Raw genomic sequence first — 18,981 nt, forward strand, 5'->3', positions numbered from 1 at the left:
TGAGGCAAGAGCAAGGACCTTTCGAGGAGCTGCTAGGAAGGCAGCAGAATCCATAGCATCTCCCGAGCCACTTGGTGACTCTCCTCGTATCCCACTACCTCACCCTCGGGGGTTGGCTCCAGGATGTTGCATTTGGTTGGGTAATTTGTACACCACACAAAGGCACATGCTTGGGGGAAAAGTGAGGCTGACGTCTAGCCCAAGCCTCTCTGGCCAAGATTGGGAAAAGGAGTGCCAAAGGCCTGGTCCTCCTTGCACATCTGTCTATGCAGTAACCTCCCACCAGACCCAGAAGGATCTCTATCCAGCCAATGCCTCCTCTGACACTCCAAGCACATATCGGACCCAGGAAGTGGAGAGGACAGGGGTCATTCCCAACATGGCCACCCCTCCTATGCAGACCCAGGGTCAGGAACCCCACCAGGCCCATGCAGAGTCCAGGGCCCAGGGCTAGGCACACAGTCCTTCACACTGAGGCATGTAGGTGAGGCCCCAGAAGGGTGTGTGCAGTCCCATCCCCACCCCTGGGAAGAGCTGCTGGGTGGGGCTCTGCCTGCCGGAGTCTTTCTGAAACTAGCACAGAACCTGTTCTGCAGCCCTGGCAGGGCTGGAGGCAGGTTCCAGCCCAGAAGCTGGTCAGCAGCTGCCTCCTGCCCCCATCCCCAGCCCCCTACGCTGCCAAAGAGCCCCTGCCAATCCTGGGCAATGAACAGTATAACTCAGATATTAGGGGGTGCAGATTGCTAGAACTTAGGTCCAGAAGGCTTCTCCATGATAATGTCATGACTAAAGTACTCAGTTTTTCTCTGTATGCTAACTTAATTTTTCAGAAGGGTTGCTCTATTTATCCTGCTACAAAACAAACAGAATCCAGACCTGAATTTTATAACTGACATAGCTGTTTGCATATATTTTCAAAGACTTTTTATTTCTCCAGAGAGATTTTTGTTTTGTTTTGTTTCTTCCCCCTGGGAAGTTGGTAGGGGTGGGAGCTATGTGGCCCAAGTAAGATTCTGGTCCCAGCTCAGTCACGTTAGGAGGGGAGGAGACAGGAAGACAACCCAGGCAGCTCTGGAGAATAAATCTGCAGATCCCAGCGACCTCAGCCTCTAGATGCTCCAGGTCATTGTTAGATCCCCAGCAGTTTCCAGGCAACCAGTGGGTGTGGGGAGCAGAGGCGGGCAGGGGCTGGGCGGTACCAAGCTCCAGCTACACCCTGGGATGAGGGCTATCGCTCCTGTGCACGCTTCCGCAGCTACCAGCCCTGCAGTCTGGGAGCCGCTGACCTGCCTGTCGTGACTCACGAGGCCCCCTCCCTATCTACCTTTCACTTTCACCAGCACCCAGAAGGAGATTAACTTCCTCCTCCATTTCCTTCCTCTGCTCCCAGGCCCTGAAGGGAGTGACAGAGACCTTCCCGCGTGCACCCTCTTTGTCTTCTTATCTGGAAGTTGGGGGGAAGGAGAGAGACAGAGACTAGAAGCATCCAAGTCATGCCGGCCCCCAGCAGAAGGGAAAAGATTTCGACAAGAGGGGAGAGCTGAGGGCCACAAAAACAACTTTTTGAATAAACCTCTTTCTCTTGCTTTTAAATCCTCTTTTCCTGACAGCCAACCTAATTCCGAGCAGAGACCTAAAAGCTAGACCCCAGACTGGAAATCACCCTAGGCACCCCTGCAAAGCTGCAGGGTGGGACCGTCCAGCTCCACCTCTCCAAGGGAGCATCAAACTGAGAGAACTAGAAGTACCTACATGTCTTCAGAGCAAGACAGAGGAAGGAAGAATGTGTTGAGGAGAAGGTGGGGAACGGAGGAGTGGAGGGGTGTGTGAGGGAAGCCTAGCAGGCCCCTGTGCCTTCAGGGGGCTGCAAGCCCCTGGGCATTCACAGGCACTCATACCTACCCCCCATGAGCTTGGGGCCTGCAGCAAGGGAAGGAAGACCCACGTGGCAGGCTGGCCTGGGCACACATGCCAGTGTGCGCTGATGGAGGGGCCCAGGCACAGGAATGGCTGCTCAGTGCCTCCTGCGAGGTTTGGGGGCACAGGGGTAGAGTCTGTGAAAGGGGCTCCAGGACAGGGCTGCTCCTGCCCAGAGAAGGGGCCAGAGGCCAGATGCAGGCCTCACAGGGGCTTACCCACAGCTGTATATGGTCAGGCTTGGCTGGTCTGCCTCCAAACCCCCACCCTGTACATTAATGAGGGCCATCATTCAGGATGCCACAGTAAGTTACTGAAGCTGGGACAGGTACTTGCTTAAAAGAAATCATGAGGCCTTGTTTGGAGGAGGCTGAATCACCCCAGAAGCTCCCTGCTGCAAAGGACTCCCTGTCACCCCCCCGGAGAGCTAAGAGTGCCAAGGGCGAGGACACTCAGGCCTGGGACCCCCAGAAAAGAAAGGTCATTGTCTGGAGGACAGGGAGAAGAGAAGAAGATGCCTAGGAACCTGGGAGGAAGTGGGCAGGGGACACACCCAGATAGCAGGGCATGTAGTAGTAGTAGTAGTAGTAGTAGTAAGTTGTAGTAGTTAATAGTAGTAGTAATAGCAGTGGTAATAGTACACCTGTAACAGATGGGCCCTAAGTGCTTTGCATCCTTTTAATTCGCACAATAGCCTTATAAGGCAGGCATTGCTATTTTAGCCTCCATTTTACTGGAGAACTGGATGAGGCTCAGAGGGGCTAAGTAACTTGCCTATGTTGCAGAGCCAGGGCTTGAATCCATGTCTGTCTGACTCCAAGATTAAGCTCTTATTCCTTATCCCCAATACATGCCACTAAGACTCCAGGCCCCTCTGTGAACACCTACCTTCAACAACACACTCCCCACTACCTTGGAGCAAGGATTTTCTGGACATAGATATCTTCCTCATTGGCACTGGGAAGTTCCTTTTCCCTGCCTGAACATATGGCAGGTGATCCTCTCCCATTCTCCCCATAGACCCTCAGTCCTACAGGAAGGGAGGGGAGGGCAGGGGCCTCACTACAGGGGCCAGCAGGTGTATGAGGTCCACCTGCAGGGAGGCCTGGCATACTTCCTCCTGCACTGACCACTTGGGCCCCACCCTCTGGGCCTGGACTCCCCAGGCCCTGCAAACCCACCCCTGGCTCAGTTCTGGTTGCTGCTGCAGGGACTCCAAGCTCTGAGACCCCACTGGCACCTCTCAGCCTGCAACTTGGGGCAGGCCTGAGCCACTTCCTCCCATTTCTCTGCCCCTCCCCCACTACTCTGTCCCACAGGTGGAAGTCAGCCCGACTTCCTCACAGTGAGGAAGAGGAACGAAGCCACATTTTCCAGTCTGCCAACCTACGGGCCAAGTCTCCAAGGCTGCAGGGAAGTATGAGGAGCTCCTGCAAGCAGCTCACCCCTGGGACCAGCTGCAAGGCCTCTGACAACGGATACAGAAACACTGCAAAAGGAAACCCACAGTCACATCGGGTCCCAGACACTGCAACCTGCTCTGTAAGTCTGCTTGACCATCTGTCATGCTCTGTGTACTCTTCCCTTCCTCCAGGCTCTTCTCTGCTGCAACCAATCCTTGACCAGACTCACAGGGTATCCCTGGGCCAAAGACAAGGCAAGAGTCAATATCAAGGCTTGGGACCCTTGAGGCTTTCAGGAAGATCTACGATTAGAAGTGCTTTCTCTCTACAGAAGAAACCAGTGTGCACCAAAACAAATAAAGCAGTGCTGAGCCCACATGTGTGTTTTGCAGACACACGAGGGGAAGGTGCTAGAAAGGCCTGGAATGTTCAGCACTGATGGAGACACCATGCTATCCAAGGATGTCAGCTCCAACACACACTGACCCCCAAGTGCCATCAGCTGCCTGCCCAATAGTGGCTGGCCAATCCACAAGAGTCCAGTGAGCCCTCACCACAGGGTGAGGGGGCCAGGCCATGGCCACTGAGGAGACCAGGGCCACTCACCAGCCCACTTAGGGCATTCAGTGTGTTCATCTGAGAAACAAGACTGTTGTGAGTCAAGGTCACACAGGCCAGGGAGGAGGTGCCCAGCTTGCTCCCAGCAGCTGCAGGGGCTCAGCTCTGACCCAGGGGTGAAAGCCAACAGGAGGACCCCCCCCCTGGCCCTTGGAGGCTAATACTCCAAGCTCCTGCTCTTACAGTCTGGGCCACCCCAGGTAACAACGAGCTTAGCGCTAGAAAGGGGAGAGTCAGAGCTCATGCATCTCCCACCCGAGGGCAAGACAGACCCAAACACAGCATCCAAGAAGGCCCTGAATCTTCAGGAGAGCCTGCTATCTCAGCAACAAAGAGGCTGTCCTAGGACAAAGTCTAAACTCCCCACCCTGCCCACAAGTACCTGCAGACTTTGGCTCCTGCCACCTCTCTCGACACCCCATACTTCAGCCATACAATCAGAGCCTCCACTGTGCTGCTCCCACTTCCGGGTCTTTGACCAGGCTGTGCCTCTGCCCAGGAGCCCTTCCCACCCTTGCATTTGCCATGTCCTACTCATCCTTCAGGTCTCAGACACTGCTTCCCCCCAGAAACCTTCCTTGACCCCCCAGGCTGAGAAAAGAACTGCACTGTGAGCCCATAACCTCTCCAAAACCCCTGCTCAGCACACTAAATACCAGGTGCCTATTTCCTCATCCCCAGCAGACAGTAGGCTCCACGGGGAAGTCTGCAGACCATTGTACTCTGGCACTTGGTTTGTGTCTGCCTCTTTGGATGCTCATCCAAGACTGCGCCCAAGGTGAGTCAGAGCCATGCCTGGGCAGAGGTGCTACTCACAGCCAGCATTTCCACCCTGGCTTCCTGCCAGGTCCTGACTTCCAGTCTTTCTCCCAGATGCACCTCAGAACTCCCCATGAAGCTGAGATGAAGTGAAAAGTCCCCCACCCCACCCATAGCCCCAGGCTCTCTCCAACTAAGCTGAACACAAGTCCTTCTCCAATTGCTGACCCACAAGCCACTGGCCCCTTGACTACCACTCACTGCCCCACACTACACACAGGCCAACTGGCAAAGTGCCAGCCCCACCAATGCTCCCCCACCCTGCCCCATTTTTTCTCCCCGAAGGCTTCTTACCCCTGCCTAGACCATAGCCAGGGACATGAACCTGTGAGTCTGTTCACCGTGTGCCCTGACATGGTAGGGCTGGGCCTCAAGACACCAAGGTCGGGCAAGGATGCCAGGACCTATAACAAGAGACCCTCCTAAGAGGATCCCAGCATGGCCCAGTTGGCCCCTAGTCCAGGCTCACCTCCTAAAAGGCTCTCTCTCAGATACCCTGGGGTCTCTGGCTACACGCAGACTGGGCCAGTGGCCTGGAATTGCCCTGGACCAGCTAGAGTTGCCCAGACCCTAGACAAACCTCTCCTCTGAACACAGGTCAGCCATCTACAAGGCTGTATGCACCGTGCCCTGCCCCCCACAACTGGGAGTTCACATACAGGCCAGAGGGCCCCACTTCTTCATGCCACTGAACTCAAGCGGTCTGCAAACCATCATGGAAGGAGACTCCAGTGCAACAGATGTGGACCTGCCTCCCACAAGTGTCATTTCCCCTGGGAGCACAGGAGCAGACAGAAGCCCTGAGTATCTGCCCATTCCCAAACCAGAGAGTCCCTGGACCATCACTTCTCTGCACTGAACTTCGGCTCTGAAATGCACACCCCAGGCCAATATGCTCGGGAGTCATGAGTCCCAGGGGTCTCAGCCATCAAGCTGGTCAGGCTCAGAAGCTTGGCCAGGGTTCAAGCTGGCTGCAGTTTGAGCTCTGACAATAAAAATGCCAACAATGAGATGCTTTTAGAGGGATATGTGTGAGAAGGGAATCCTTTGCCTTATGAGGCACTCTTAGGGCTCCATCCAGGCACCTTTATTTTTTTTTAATTTATTTACTTTATTGTCTCCCTCTCCCACTGTTCCTTGGGATGTCCATGGAAAGCCAGAATAACTGGGTCTGTTTTACAGGGGCAAAGCTAATGTAGAGAGAAAACACAGCACCACAGACAAACCAGGAAAAGATCAAGCTTCTACGCTCAGCTTTTGCCTCCACTGGAGGCCTGGCTGCCTACCTCCTCGGCCAGGGATCACAGGCAGCACAGGAGTCCCTGACCCTTCCAACAGGACTTGGGAATCCCAGTAGGAATAAGGTGGAAGCTGGCAGGTTTAGGCTCTCTCCACAAGAGACACAGCAAAAGTCCCTGCAGCCAAGTCCTCAAGTGACTGAACCTCTGGTGAAGGCCTCATGGGGACTACTGGGGCCTCCTCACAACCCTTTCTTTGCCCTACGGGGCACACACCACCAGAGGCTGCCCCAGCTCCTCCCTTCCCTTCTAGAAAAGCCTGGTTCCCTAGCAGATCTAGGGCTGGCTCTCTGGAGTCTGAGCACCCCAGTACTCTAGGCCAAGATACAGAGGAAGCCACTCACAGGGACCTCCCTTACCATGGCCTTGCCCTGCCTGCTCCCCCACCACCCACACCCTGAGCAGCCCTATAGGTCTGCCTACTGCCGCTGTGTCCATTCAACAGCATTTGCTAGGCACTCGTTGTAGGCTCTGAGGAGATACAGAAGACAATGCCCCTACCCTCAGAGCTCCCAGTCTGGGGGACAGTGGGGGCAGGGGGGGCCACCACAGAAACACACAGTAATTATAATGCAAAGATGATCTGTGCATGGGCTAGAGATAGACACAAGAAACAGGTGACCGCCAGGGGAGCTCCCTAACTTTGACCTTTTGCTGGAGCTGTTCCCTCTGCCTGGAAGCCCTGCGTCCACTTTGATAATCTGTCTTCCTTCAAGGCCTCCCTCCTCCAGGTAGCCCTCTGGCACATACCATTGTCACCTTTCTGAATCTTCATGCTCTTACACCACTATCCCATAATGCTTCTTCAATTCCCTTCTGTTTCTGCACCGAGGCTGGGAGCAGCAAGGCCTGGAGGAAGTGTGGCCCAATAGAGAGGGCAGCAGACTGCTTGTCAGGTAACAAGGTGTCTGGTCCAGGAGCTGCAACCCACTGGTTTCTGCATTTGAGGAACTTAAGAAGCCAGGGTAGGGCAAGGGGGACAAGACCTACATCTAGGAACCAAAAAAATACCTTTGTAACAAGCAACTGCCACATGAAACAGTAGCCACCAGCACTACCTACACGACAAATGTGTGTAAGTACTGCTTACTTGAGTAACCACTTATTCCCAACTGAGAAATGAGGAAAGATTGTGCTAGGTCACAGAGCTCATGAGTGAGAAGCTAGCATTCAAACCCATGCCTGCCAACTCCAAAGCAGGTCTCTGTGTCAAACTCTGTTGCCTGTCTGTGTCAGTATCAAGCAGTGGTTCTCAAACTTCAGTGGGTGCAGGGCCGACCCCCTGGCTCACTCGGGTGAGTGCGGCGCTGGGAGTGCAGTGGTGCTGGTAGCGCTGAGGCCGCGGGTTTGGATCCTATATAGGGATGGCTGGTGCACTCACTGGCTGAGTGAGGTGCAGGCGACACCAAGCCAAGGGTTACGATCCCCTTACCGGTCACAAAAAAAAAAAAAAAAAAAAAATCTTCAGTGGGTGCAGTAAGACCCATCCCAAGAGATTGGTTCATGGGTCTGATGGAGTCAGGGTGCAGAATGGAAAATCTCCAATGCTTCATAAGCAGCCCAGGTAGGGCTAGAAGGCATGGTGAGGTTTTCCAGGACCAACCATTCCCAACTCCCCAAAAGAACTACCTGCCAGAATGCTGTGCCCTACCCTGGAGACATGAGGGTTCCACAGAGCCTTGGGTGGACTCTGCTCTCATCTGGCCTTAGGGCTGACTGTGGCTCTTATAGTGTCTGAGGCCCAATTGGAGTGCCCATGTTTACTGAGTTCTTACTATTTGTCAGGTGCTGTGCTAAGTGCACTGCAGGAAGAATCTCACCTAAACCTTACTCTTCTTTGTCTCATTTTACAGGCTAGGAACAGTACACTTGAAAATATCTATTTAACAGAAAAGAAAACAGTAATGGAGGAACAGAAGAACAAAAATGACATATGATGTACAGAAATTAAATAGCAAAATGGCAGATGTAAATCCTAACTTACCAATAATTACTTTAAATGCAAATGGATTAAACACTCCAATTAAAAGGCAGAGGTTGGCAGAATGGATTACAAAAAGACAATCCAATTATGTGCTGTTCAGAAGAGACACACTTTACTTTTAAAGACACAAACAGGTTGAAAGTAAAGGATGGAAAAAGATATACCATGCAAAAAGTAACCAAAAGAGAGCTGGAGTGTCTATACTAATATCAGACAAAATAGATTTAATGACAAAAATTGTTATTAGAGATAAAGGACATTTTATAATAATAAAAGTGTTCATCCATCAAGAGGCTACAACAGTTATAAACATGTATGCACCTAACGAAAGAGCCCCCACATACACGAAGCAAAAACTGTCAGAATTGAATGGAGAAATAGACGATTCAAAAATAATAGTGGGAGATTTCAACACTCCACTTCCAACAATGGACAGACAGTACAACCAAACAGAAGAGCAACAAGGAAACAGAAGACTTGAACACTATAATCCAATTAGACCTAAAAGACATCTATAGAACACTCCACCCAAAAACAGTAGAATACACATTTTTCTCAAGAGCACATGGAACATTCTTTAGGATAGATCATAAACTAGAGCACAAGTCTCAATAAATTTAAGAGGACTGAAATCATACAAAGCATGTTTTCCAATCAAAATGAGCTGAAATTAGAAATCAATAATAAAAGGAAATTTGTGAAATTGATGGGAAACGAAGGTAAGGAGTAACTTGCCAAGTTCTCCCAGCTCAGAGAAGCCACTCCTTACTTGGCCCATGTTCTCCACACCTCTTGCAAAGCCCTGGGAAGCCAGAGATCTCTGACTATTGCAAACGCCTGGGTAGCCCCTCTCCTAACCCCCACACCAGGTTCAGGGACACGCTGAACCCTAACCCCAAACTTGATCCCTGAATCAACATGGCGGGGGGATGGAGAGGCCTTTGGGCTTGTCATGCAGCACTACTTTTCCCTGGGAAAATAAGCACAGGCAAATATTTCCATTCCTATGGCCAGTCTACAGAATATCCAAAAGGCAGATCCTTCCCAAAAGAAAACTAACATTTATAGAGTACTTCCCCAAGCCAGGCACTTTACATATCCTAACCTAAGCTTACAGACGTCCCATTGGGGGGTATTATTGTCCCCATTCTACAGAGGGAAACTGAGGCTCTGCTGTTGAAGTAGCAGAAGTGAGGTTCAAATCCTTACCATCTGCCTTCAAAGTCCCTGCTCTTTCCACCACCCTCCCAGAAAAATCCTGAATCTACACCCATGGGCCTCAGAAGGATTCCTACATTTGAGAACCCTACAAAGCCAGCTGTTGACTCTGTCCTTCCTCGTGCTCCCTCCCAGAACTACTGCTTTTCCTAGGGGAATTTCCAAGCAGAGATTTAACACTCCTCTCAAGAAATAATCCCAGCCCCAATCTACCAGAAACAGATCCCCCCACCCCAGATTGGGGGTATCTGTAAAAGCCCTTGGAAGCTGGAAGAGCCATAGGGTGTTGAGGTGTCAGGGACTGCAGAGGTGAGCTGGAAGCTGCAGGGTCAGCAGGATCTCACTCTGGAATGAAAGCCTCCACACCAGATGGAGAAAAGTGGCTCAGGCCTCTCTTCAGAGCCAACTGGCAAAGCAGGGTCCAGCTGGGAAAGCCGAACAGAATCCAGATATCAAGGGATGTCAGTGTTCACCTAGTCCAATTCCTCATTTCACAGAGCAGTCCCAAAAAGGAAGGAAAACTTGCTCGAGGACACACAGCCAGGAGCATAGCAGGACTCCAGAATCGAGGACTTCAATAACAGTGCTTCATGCCCCCATTTAGGCAGGACCCACCTCTTGGCAGACACTGGGAAAAGCCTGGAGCTAAAGTTAATCCCAACTTCACACAAATAAGGCTTCATCAATACTTCTAACATTTCTTGTGGGTTCTACTTAGGCATGGTGTTAAGCACTCTCTCTATATTATCTTATTTAATCCTCACAAGGTAGGTATTATTACTCTCCAGCCTTTATAACAAGGAGCCTGAAAAGATCCAGGGGTCAAATCACTTGTCAAAGGCACAGGACTATAGAGGCAAGGTCAGGGCTGGAACCCAGGCCTGCCTGTTTCCAGAGCCCTTTCTACAAACTTCCTGTCTCAGAATTTCAGGCTTAGCCTCCTACTTGGTTGTCACGTCAGGCATGTATGACAGCAGCCTCCGGGCTGCTCACAAATTCTCCAGCTTTAGCTGGCCTGAAAACCACCGTGATGTTCTCTAAGTATGGCTGGTCAGGTAAGGTGGGTGGGAGAGGCCTGGCAGGTGATTACCGCCACCGGGCCAACCTGTGGAAGGTTCAACATCTTCTGCCCAAGAGGAAGCCACACCCCTCCCACACCCTTCAACCCCACACCCACAGTTGGCCAACAGCTCTTTAAAAATAAAGCCTTGACTCTCCCCGGTTTGTTGAATGCCCCAAATCCCCATGGGGCCCAGGCTACTGTCCCTTCTCTCGGCACCCTGAAGTCTGGGTCAAATCAGCTCCACGCTTGGATTCCTACTAGTGCCGATGACCCCCACCCAGAGCATTGATCATTAGCCCCCAACCACAGCCACCACACCTCTGCACAGGGCTCTTGGAGGGCTGCTTCTCTCAAGTACTTAAATTCCTAAATAAAGGCTGTTCGTTGCACACCCTAAATAGTGGAGACAGATAGTAGCACTCTCTCCAAAGATCATTGGCCCAAATCTCTGTTTCACAGCTGCTAAAACTGAATTTCTGAGAGGTAAAGTGACTTGCCCAAGGACACACAGCTACTTGGGTAGAGCTGTGGTCACAGCCTCCCAGGAGGATGTTCTCACACTTATCACTCCCCAGACCTGGCATTACTAGTCCTTGACATTTATTTGGCTCATCTCCTCCCCAGCAGGGAGGTACAGCAGGGGGGTCTTCCAAGTCTTCATCAGCTCAGGCTCTCCTGCCTGGCCAGTGCTGGAAAGGGCCAGGACTCACCTGGTGGTCTGTGGGGAGGAAGGGTCGAGGACTGCCTGCTTGGAGTGAGTGTAAAGAATGGGTCGATATGGCTCACCAATAACTGATAGTGACCAAGAAACACAAAAACTTGCTGCCAGCAGAGAGGTCTCAGGGTGGCTTCCTGGAACCTCTTAGAAGGACTGGAGGGTGGGCACAGAGAGCCGACCATCTCACTCACCCAGCCATCAAGTCAGCATCACACCCTTTCTCAGGCCCTGGTCAAGATTCAGGACCTCTGCCAAATGCTCCCACATTCCTTTCATTTTTCCAGTCTCTGAGCAGCTGCTGCAGGGCCTTTTCTTCTATGTTGATTTATTCTTTATTGTTCCTGAAATACACCCAGAGGCCTTTGGCACAGCACACTGGGCACCAGCAGAGCATCCAGCACAAGCCCCAAGTACACACCAACCAGGCTTTCTGGAATATGGGCCAAGCCAGCTGGAATGATGGGTCCTGTGGTCAGACCCAGCAGCCAGGAAGGGAGACCCAAGATCCCATTTACCTCTACCCTATAGTCCCCAGAGCTGTTCTCAGGACTACATATGCTGGGATGTGTTTGGGGAGGAGTACACACTTGGAAGGTTCCCAGGAGGCCTAAACCAAGACTTTCCACTCCTCCGGTGCCTGAGTGACTGACCCAGCAATCCCCAGACCTACAGCTAAAACCCCCATGGCAGGGCCTCATGGATGGGCTTCTGGCTGCACTGGGAAGTGTCTGGAGAGGGAGGCCACAAAGGGATCTTCCCAACCCTTCCCAGCCCCAAATATCTCCCTATCATCCAGTCTAATGGTGCCCAAATTCCTACCATCAGCACTTCACTCCAAGGGTCAAAGCTTTGTTCCCTGTGCACATGAAAATAGCCGGGAGAAGGGTAGGAGCTACATGGTAAAAGGGGTCACACAGAGGTGTGCTGGCTTCTCCAGTCTTCAGCCTCAGGGTCCGTATCAGTAAATGGGCACAATAGCTCTGTCTTATAGTTATTGTAGGATTCAATGAGGTGATATATAAATGAAACTCCTGGCACAGAGTAAGCTCTCAATAAATGTGATTTCCTTTCCCCCTTGCTGGGAAGGGGTAGCTCAGACATTGTTATCAATCTTTAACACCTTGGGTGAAATGAATGGCCTGACTCTTCCAGTTCCACAGTTGTCTGAGAGCAGGGCTGGCCAGTAGGGGCAGGACAAGGAGGCTCAGAGTCCTAGCAAGAGTGACGGGCTCTGCAGGCATGCAGGGCATTTGGCCTACAGACTCAGGAGAGAAGGGTCTGCAAAAATGTCCAGAGTGTACCCAGCACAGGCCTCCTCTGGACTCAGCTGTGCCAGCAGGGCCTGCAGGGACACAGTGGGGCAAGAGCATTTCCCCGATAATACCTGGCAGAGATTCCAGGCCCACAAGGATGAGCTGCCACCCTCCTAAGCTCATCTAAAAGAGCAAGAAAAGGGACAGTGCCATCGCCTGAGGGAGGCCGGGGAAAGGTGGCCACAGGAAGTAGGAGCAGGGACGCTGGCAGAGATACTGAGCCTGTAGAAAGCAAGCAAGCCTGCCCAGAGGCCACCAGAGTAAAAGTCCCACAAGTGGAGGTGCGTGCCTGGTTATTTTTGGCATCTCTTCTACCCAAAGCCAGCATGGAAAGGCAGCTGCTAGCAAGATGGAAGGGCTGTTTACGCTCAAGTGTGCAAGCACTGCAGCAGGGACAGATAGAGCACCAGCCACCGTGTAGAGGGGCCTCTGCCCCCTTTCTTCCGCTCCTGACTGTCCCAGTAAGGTCCAATCTGCTCACCGCATAGCTGACATAGTGCGGGTACTTCTGCTTTCATTCAGATCCAGCCTCCAAACCACAGAACTCACTCACACACACATACAAACAGACAAATAAATAACTATGGAGCCAGTTGAGGACTGAGCCACACCCAGGAGCCAAGACAGTTTTCCTCTGGGTTCTTCCTGCACTGAAGCAGCCCCCCCAACTTCCAAGCTGGGAGGGGCAAAGACCAGGGGCAGGACACAGGAGCAACCCTTCTTTCTATCCTCCCAAAGGGAAAGTGGAGATAGCTCTGGGAAACTCAAGCAACTCACTCAAGCTTCCCCATTTGAAAATGAAGGACTTGGACTAGATCCCAAAGTGTTTCCCAGCTCTGGGGTAACTCCCAGGAGCTGAGGAGCCCAGAACTATGACCCAGGGCCAGCTGGAGCCTCAGAGGAGCAAAGTGAGGTCAGGAGTGGGACCTGAGCAGTAGCCAGGTGCTTGCCCCAGGAGCTGCCAGCAGGCTGGGAGGGGGAGGAGGAGACTGAAGCCCACATGGACTCTCAGGGTTGCAAGTTATCACGTAAGCCCCTTTCTGAACTTTGGGGCCTTCCCCGCCACAGAACTGGCAAGTTCTGGCAACAGCAGGCTGGGTGGGGGCCTCTGTCTGACCAACTACTGGGAAAAACTGGGGATCCAAATCCCTCACCATTTTCCTTCCTCTCTGGACCCTATTTCCCCAGAGAAGTTGGGTGGCCTCAGAGGGAACCCCCTTCTGGCTGCAAGCCAACACACTTTCCTCTCTTCAAGCTTTGGCCTGATAAACTTTGCCCTGGCTGTTCCCCTCCCCACCTTCCTGACTCCTGGAGGAAGCACTGCCTGGAAAAACCCTCTCACCACGAGCTCCCTGCAGCTGGGGAGAAAGGCAGGGGGAACAGGGAGCACCTTCCCCAGCTGGCCACAGCATCAGGTTCCAGGAAGAGCAGGAGCGAGAACGGCTGCCAGGGGAGCCGCAGGCCCCCAGGCTGGCTCTTCCCCACCAGCCCCCGCAAACCACAGCCAGCAATCACCTCCTTCAGGGAGACCCCCCCGCCCCCACCCCAGCAAAAGTTCAACTCTTCTGACATGTGGCAACTTTCCTCTTACATAATCTTGGTGCTCTCCCCTGCTCCTATTTTCAATTGGTGAAAGAGCCAAAGTGGTCTTTGGAGGAACAACTCCCACCCCCAGCTCCTCCCAAACCTCCACTGAGGCCACACTGGGAGGCCTCAGGTGAAGCAAAGACAAGGGGACTTTTTCTTAGGCTGAGAAAGCAGCCTTCCTCCAGCCCACGTGAGCAGTTCAGCCTGGGGCCTGGGCGGCAGGTTCCCAGAGCACAATCTGATCTCTGGGAAGAGGAGTCCTTAACCCTCAGTTGCAGGCAGAGTCCCTCAGGAAGGCGCACAAGCACCAGCATCTGGGCCACCCCAGCTGGGACTGGGTCACACAGTTGTGCCCAGGGCCTAGGGAGTTAGAAAATAAGCTTAATTTACACAAGCCCCAAAGGCCTGGGAGACTGCTTTCCTACCACAAGCACGACACTTTCATTTTCTCTTCCCTGGTAGAAGCAAAAGGCAAACAGGAGCTGGACCTGGTAGGAACTGGTCCTGGTGGAAATGACACCTACCATCTGTTGAGTACCTACCAAGTGCTGTTCACTTTGCATGCATAATCTTGTTTAACCTTCATAGCAACCCTGTGAGGCACTATTATCATCCCCATTTTACAGGTGAGGAAACTGAGGCTCAGAAAGTTAATCAATGCCCAAACCCACACTGCAGGTGGAGAAGCTGGTGTATGAACCCAGGTCTGCCCTGGCCTCATTCCCATGCACCCACCAGGCTTCTATCAGAATCACTGCCCTGGTGACTGTCCATACACCATCCAAGAATGAACGTGTTCTGAGTGTGGGGGCAGAAGTGGGTATGGAGTTTTGCTTGATGGCTCTGGAATTTGAACCGATGTCCCCACTAACTGTTATTGCTCCCAAATGTGTGACTGTGAGAGCCCATGTAAAGTGTGCATGTGTTGAGGGTGGAGGGAAGGTGATCTGGATTCCAAAGAGCAGTTTCCAACACCAAAGTTATGCTGTAATGCTTCTGATTCATAAAATGAGCTCACAGTCTCACAGTATCCTGGATGTTGCTACGAATGCAAATGGAGATCCCTTAGTAAGACCTGGGGCTTTCAGCATACTCCACCTAGCCCTAGCCTGGCATGCAATTTCATCCAGCCCCACACAGTCAGAGTTCTAATGTACAGAAGCAACCCCTCCAGTGGGATGCGACAAACTGGCGGCATTTCCTGCAGTTTGCAGTGAGTCAGAGAGGAATGGAGCCCCAGGCTCCTTCTGTACTAATGCATGCCTGCACATGCAGGAAGGGTGCCAGCCCGGCCTGGCCAAAGGAAAGGCCCAAGGTTAGCAGATCCCCAGGCAGGAGGCTCCACAACTCTTTCACCCTGCAGGAACATCTCCTTCAGGTCAGGATAACCAGGACACACACTCGAGAAGGCCAGTGGCAGGCCAGTGCCAGGGAACTGGGTTCACCAACACCAGAATCACCCAAGGTGGACTGACCCTTTTGAAACCAATGGTGCTGTGCAAGAAGGTCCCAGCAGCAGGGACTCACTGGGCCCACCGCATGCCAAATCCACGTTTTTTTGATGGAGATCTTTCACCCATTTGTTCAACTAACAGGTACTAAACACTTACTGGGTGCCAGGTATTGTGGGAACAATACAGAGCTTACACTAGAGCAGAAGCTACCAGAATACTGCAATGTGCTTTAAGTGCTTTACATACACTAACTCACAGAATCTTCACAACAACTCTATGAAGGAGATCAGAGACTCTAGCTTCAAGTCTACATTTTAGACCACCACACTACAGTAGGCACAGATAACTATGTAAGGTGGAAATGAGCGTTCAGAAGAAGGCTAAGGACTACACAAGTGGCATTTGAAACAAATCTAAAAGGATAAGCAGGAACCTCCCAGGAACCTATGGCCACCCCCACTCCACTCCACCCCACTGTGAGCAAGGTTTTCTTCCAAGAGACCCAACTGCAGAAGAGAGCCTATCAAAGCCACAGATTCCTAGACTGGGCCCATTCCCCTTCCAGGACACTAGACCCAGTGCACACCCTCCCATCCTTCTCCCACTACCCCTCTTCTCCCAGAGGTCTCGGCTCACTGGGCAGCCCTTCCCTGGGTTCTGCAGCCACAGGAGGCCCTCAGCTGAATCTATAACTGCATGTTGTCTTTTTCCCCCCTCATTTATTAAAAGCAGCAGCACACAGGGTCAAACACTGGGGCTATTTTTAAATCCCACGTTTAAAAGTTAAACTCTCATCCCTGTGGGCTCTCCAGCTCATTCTTTCCTGGGGTGGGGTGAGAGGTTGAAAGAGCCACGGAGATTGGGGGTTCTGGCTGCTGCTTGGAGAGGCCACACAGGCAGTGGGCAGGCTGTCCAGAGCAAGCTGTAGTGGGGGGGGGGGTTGTTCTCCAGGTTCTTCACACAGACCAGAGTAACCAGCCAGAGGCCAACTCAATTAGAGTGGAGACTGGACCAAGGCCATGCAATGAGATGGTTTATCATAGTAATTGAATGTTTACACCCCTGTTATTCACCGTCCAGAGCAATAGGAAAAAGAGGACCCATACATTCTCAACCTGGGAAGTTTCTCCTTTCCCCTTGGTCGTGAAGCCATTTACCACCTGTGGAAAAGCTGCATTTCTCTGGCCCTAAAGGAGCATGTGCCACATCTTCCCTAGGAGGCTCTGGAGTAAGGCAGGTGGTTTTGCCCCTCGGCCTGGGCCCCCAAGGGAGGCGTGGCTTCTACTCAGAGCCGCAGTTCTCCTTCTACCTTCACCAGGCCTCCAGTCTCAATCCTGAAACTACACGGTCAAGGAGAGCCCAGAACTCTAGGCCAGGCTCCCCCTACAGGAGCAAGCCAGACCTCCCCGAGCCACAGTTGCCAGCAGGGATCCCCTGCACACACGTGCCACAGTGGCCTCCATGGCCAGACAGTGCCTCATCCCACCGCCCCTGAGCGAGGCTCCACAGGCTGGCACACAGGTCTGCTGTGCGATGGTGGAAGCAGGAAGTAGCCACCGAAGTTGTGACTAACAAAGTTTTAAAGGTGGCGAGTAACTTCCCCTTTCATCCTTCCAGCAGCTCTCGCTGGAGGCTGGGACACCCAGTGGCCTCCACTCTGGGTTGCAGGAACTCCTCCAGGTCTGCCTGTCTTGGGGCCAAGGATTGAAAGCCCCAAGAGGCACCAGGTTAGTCTGCCTCCCCTCGGCCCTTACCCAGCGGCCTAGGTGGGGGCCCTCGGCGGGGCAACCTGGTGCACACACTGCTGTAGGCTGGACTCGGGAGGGGGATATGACTAGCTCCACCAAGCCGGCCACATGCAGGGCCGACAAGCCGGGGCTGCAGCGTTCGCGACAGGCACCACCGAACCCAGCTCGGGGCTAGGCGGCCGCAGCGTTGCGGGCGTGCGGGGGCGGGCGAGAGGGATGACAGGTCTGAAGCACGCCAGCAGCACCGGGGTGAGCGGGTGAGGTGGCTTCACGTTCGCCCACCCGTGCCAAACGCTCCCGCCTAGGCCTCTGCTGCACTTGCCCCGGTCCCATGCCGCCCCAGCCCGTCTGTCCCCCGAACTCCTGGCGCGGACACTGTCCCTGCCCACTTTCCCCTGCACGCTGCAAGGGGAAGGGGTTCCCGCAGCTCGCGAGCCGCCCGCCGCGCCTCCAGGGCCTGGGCTCGGTCACGTCGGCCGGTCCCTGCGGACACCACGTTTCGCTCGGGCGGAGGAGGAGCCGCCGTATTCCTGAGCCGCCGCCACCGCGGGCCCGGCGGGTTGGGAGGGTTTTCCTGCCGGGGCCGCGCCCGGGTGGGCGGGAGCCGCGCGCGAGCTGCGTAGCTGCACAAACACGGCGGGGCTGCGCCGCACACGCAGCTGCGGGCGGAGGCTGCGGGCTGCGGGCCGCGGGCGGCCGACGCACGTCCACGCGCCCCGCTCCCACCGCCGCCCAGGCCGCAGAAGTTGGCGCTCGGCGGCCCCCGCGCCCCTGGTCCGGGCCGCGCCTGCAGCGCTGCAGCCCGCCGGGCGAGGGGCCGCCGTTTGCGCGCCGCCCGGGGTCCCCGCGCCGCCCCCGCCGCGTGCAGGCCTCGGCCACCGGCCGGGCAGCCCCACTTACCCCGCTCCTGCCCGAGCTTCGGCCTCGGCTGCCCCCTTCCGCCGTGGGCCGCCGCCTTCGGTCGCCTCCGGGACTCCAGCCGCCTGCACGCACTCCCCGATTTTAAAAACAAACAGGAGCCGTCGCCTCCCCGCGGCGCTCACGGAGCTTCCGCCAGCCCGCGCCTCCCGAGGCTGGGAAGTTTGCTGGCAGGGCCGGGCGGGACGCGCGGGCTGTCAGCCCCCGCTCGCGGCGCAGGAGCCTCGGCGCCCGTGCTGTCCGCCTCGCGAGCGCTCGCCCTCCCTTCGTGTCACCCCCAGTCCTGCGATGCAGTGTCAGGATTGCACGGCTCTGACTCATCGGTTGAGCTCACAGCTTGAAAAAAAAAGAGAGAGAGAGGGCGAGAGGCAACAGCGAAGGAGGAGGACTCTGGCGTGCTACAAAGGATTGCACAACTCGAGGCTGGGAGCGCGGAGACCCAGCGGCCCGCCGGCGCGCGCGGCACCGCGGCGAGCAGGAACCAGCTCTACCACTTCATCAGCACAACTGTCTCGGGTTGGCCTCTCCGCCAGCAGGCCCGGCACCGCCCACTTCCTGCGACCAAATAAGGCCGGGGAAGGCGTCTTCAAACCTCCGGCGGCCGCTCGGGCTGGGGATTTCCAGCAGACCTCACCTCCACTCCCTCCCGAGTCGGTCGCCACCCTCCCCAGCCCAGGCCGGCGCCCCCGATGGCTTTGCTGGAACCAACAGGCCACGCGGCCCGTTCCTTTCACACCAAGGTCAGGAGGAGACGGTGACGAAATGTTTGGAAACCCATCGATCCTGCCAGGAAAGTGTGTGTGATGTTGGGGAGGGCACAACTCGCTTTCTTCCACAAAGAAAACTCTCTCGGGTTTTGGAGACAGTAAATCATGCACAATCCTCTCCAAGGCGCTTTGTTAACAGCCTCCCCAAGTTTCACT

At 54.1% G+C, this 18,981-nt stretch overlaps 1 protein-coding gene across 2 annotated transcripts in view; it reads right to left on the bottom strand.

Annotated features, from left to right (window-relative positions):
- Positions 1-18,981, bottom strand: part of MIDEAS (mitotic deacetylase associated SANT domain protein) — a 62,567-nt gene that overhangs the window by 22,192 nt on the left and 21,394 nt on the right. Inside the window, exon 2 of one of the 2 annotated variants that reach the window (XM_063090403.1) lies at positions 18,041-18,394. The exons of the other annotated variant lie outside the window; for it this stretch is intronic. The gene's annotated coding sequence lies outside the window, so the exon portion shown is untranslated. The remainder of the gene's footprint in view (positions 1-18,040; positions 18,395-18,981) is intronic. 2 annotated transcript variants of the gene reach the window in all.

This window comes from Cynocephalus volans, chromosome 3, assembly GCF_027409185.1.
Source record: "Cynocephalus volans isolate mCynVol1 chromosome 3, mCynVol1.pri, whole genome shotgun sequence".
Classification (NCBI taxonomy): domain Eukaryota; kingdom Metazoa; phylum Chordata; class Mammalia; order Dermoptera; family Cynocephalidae; genus Cynocephalus; species Cynocephalus volans.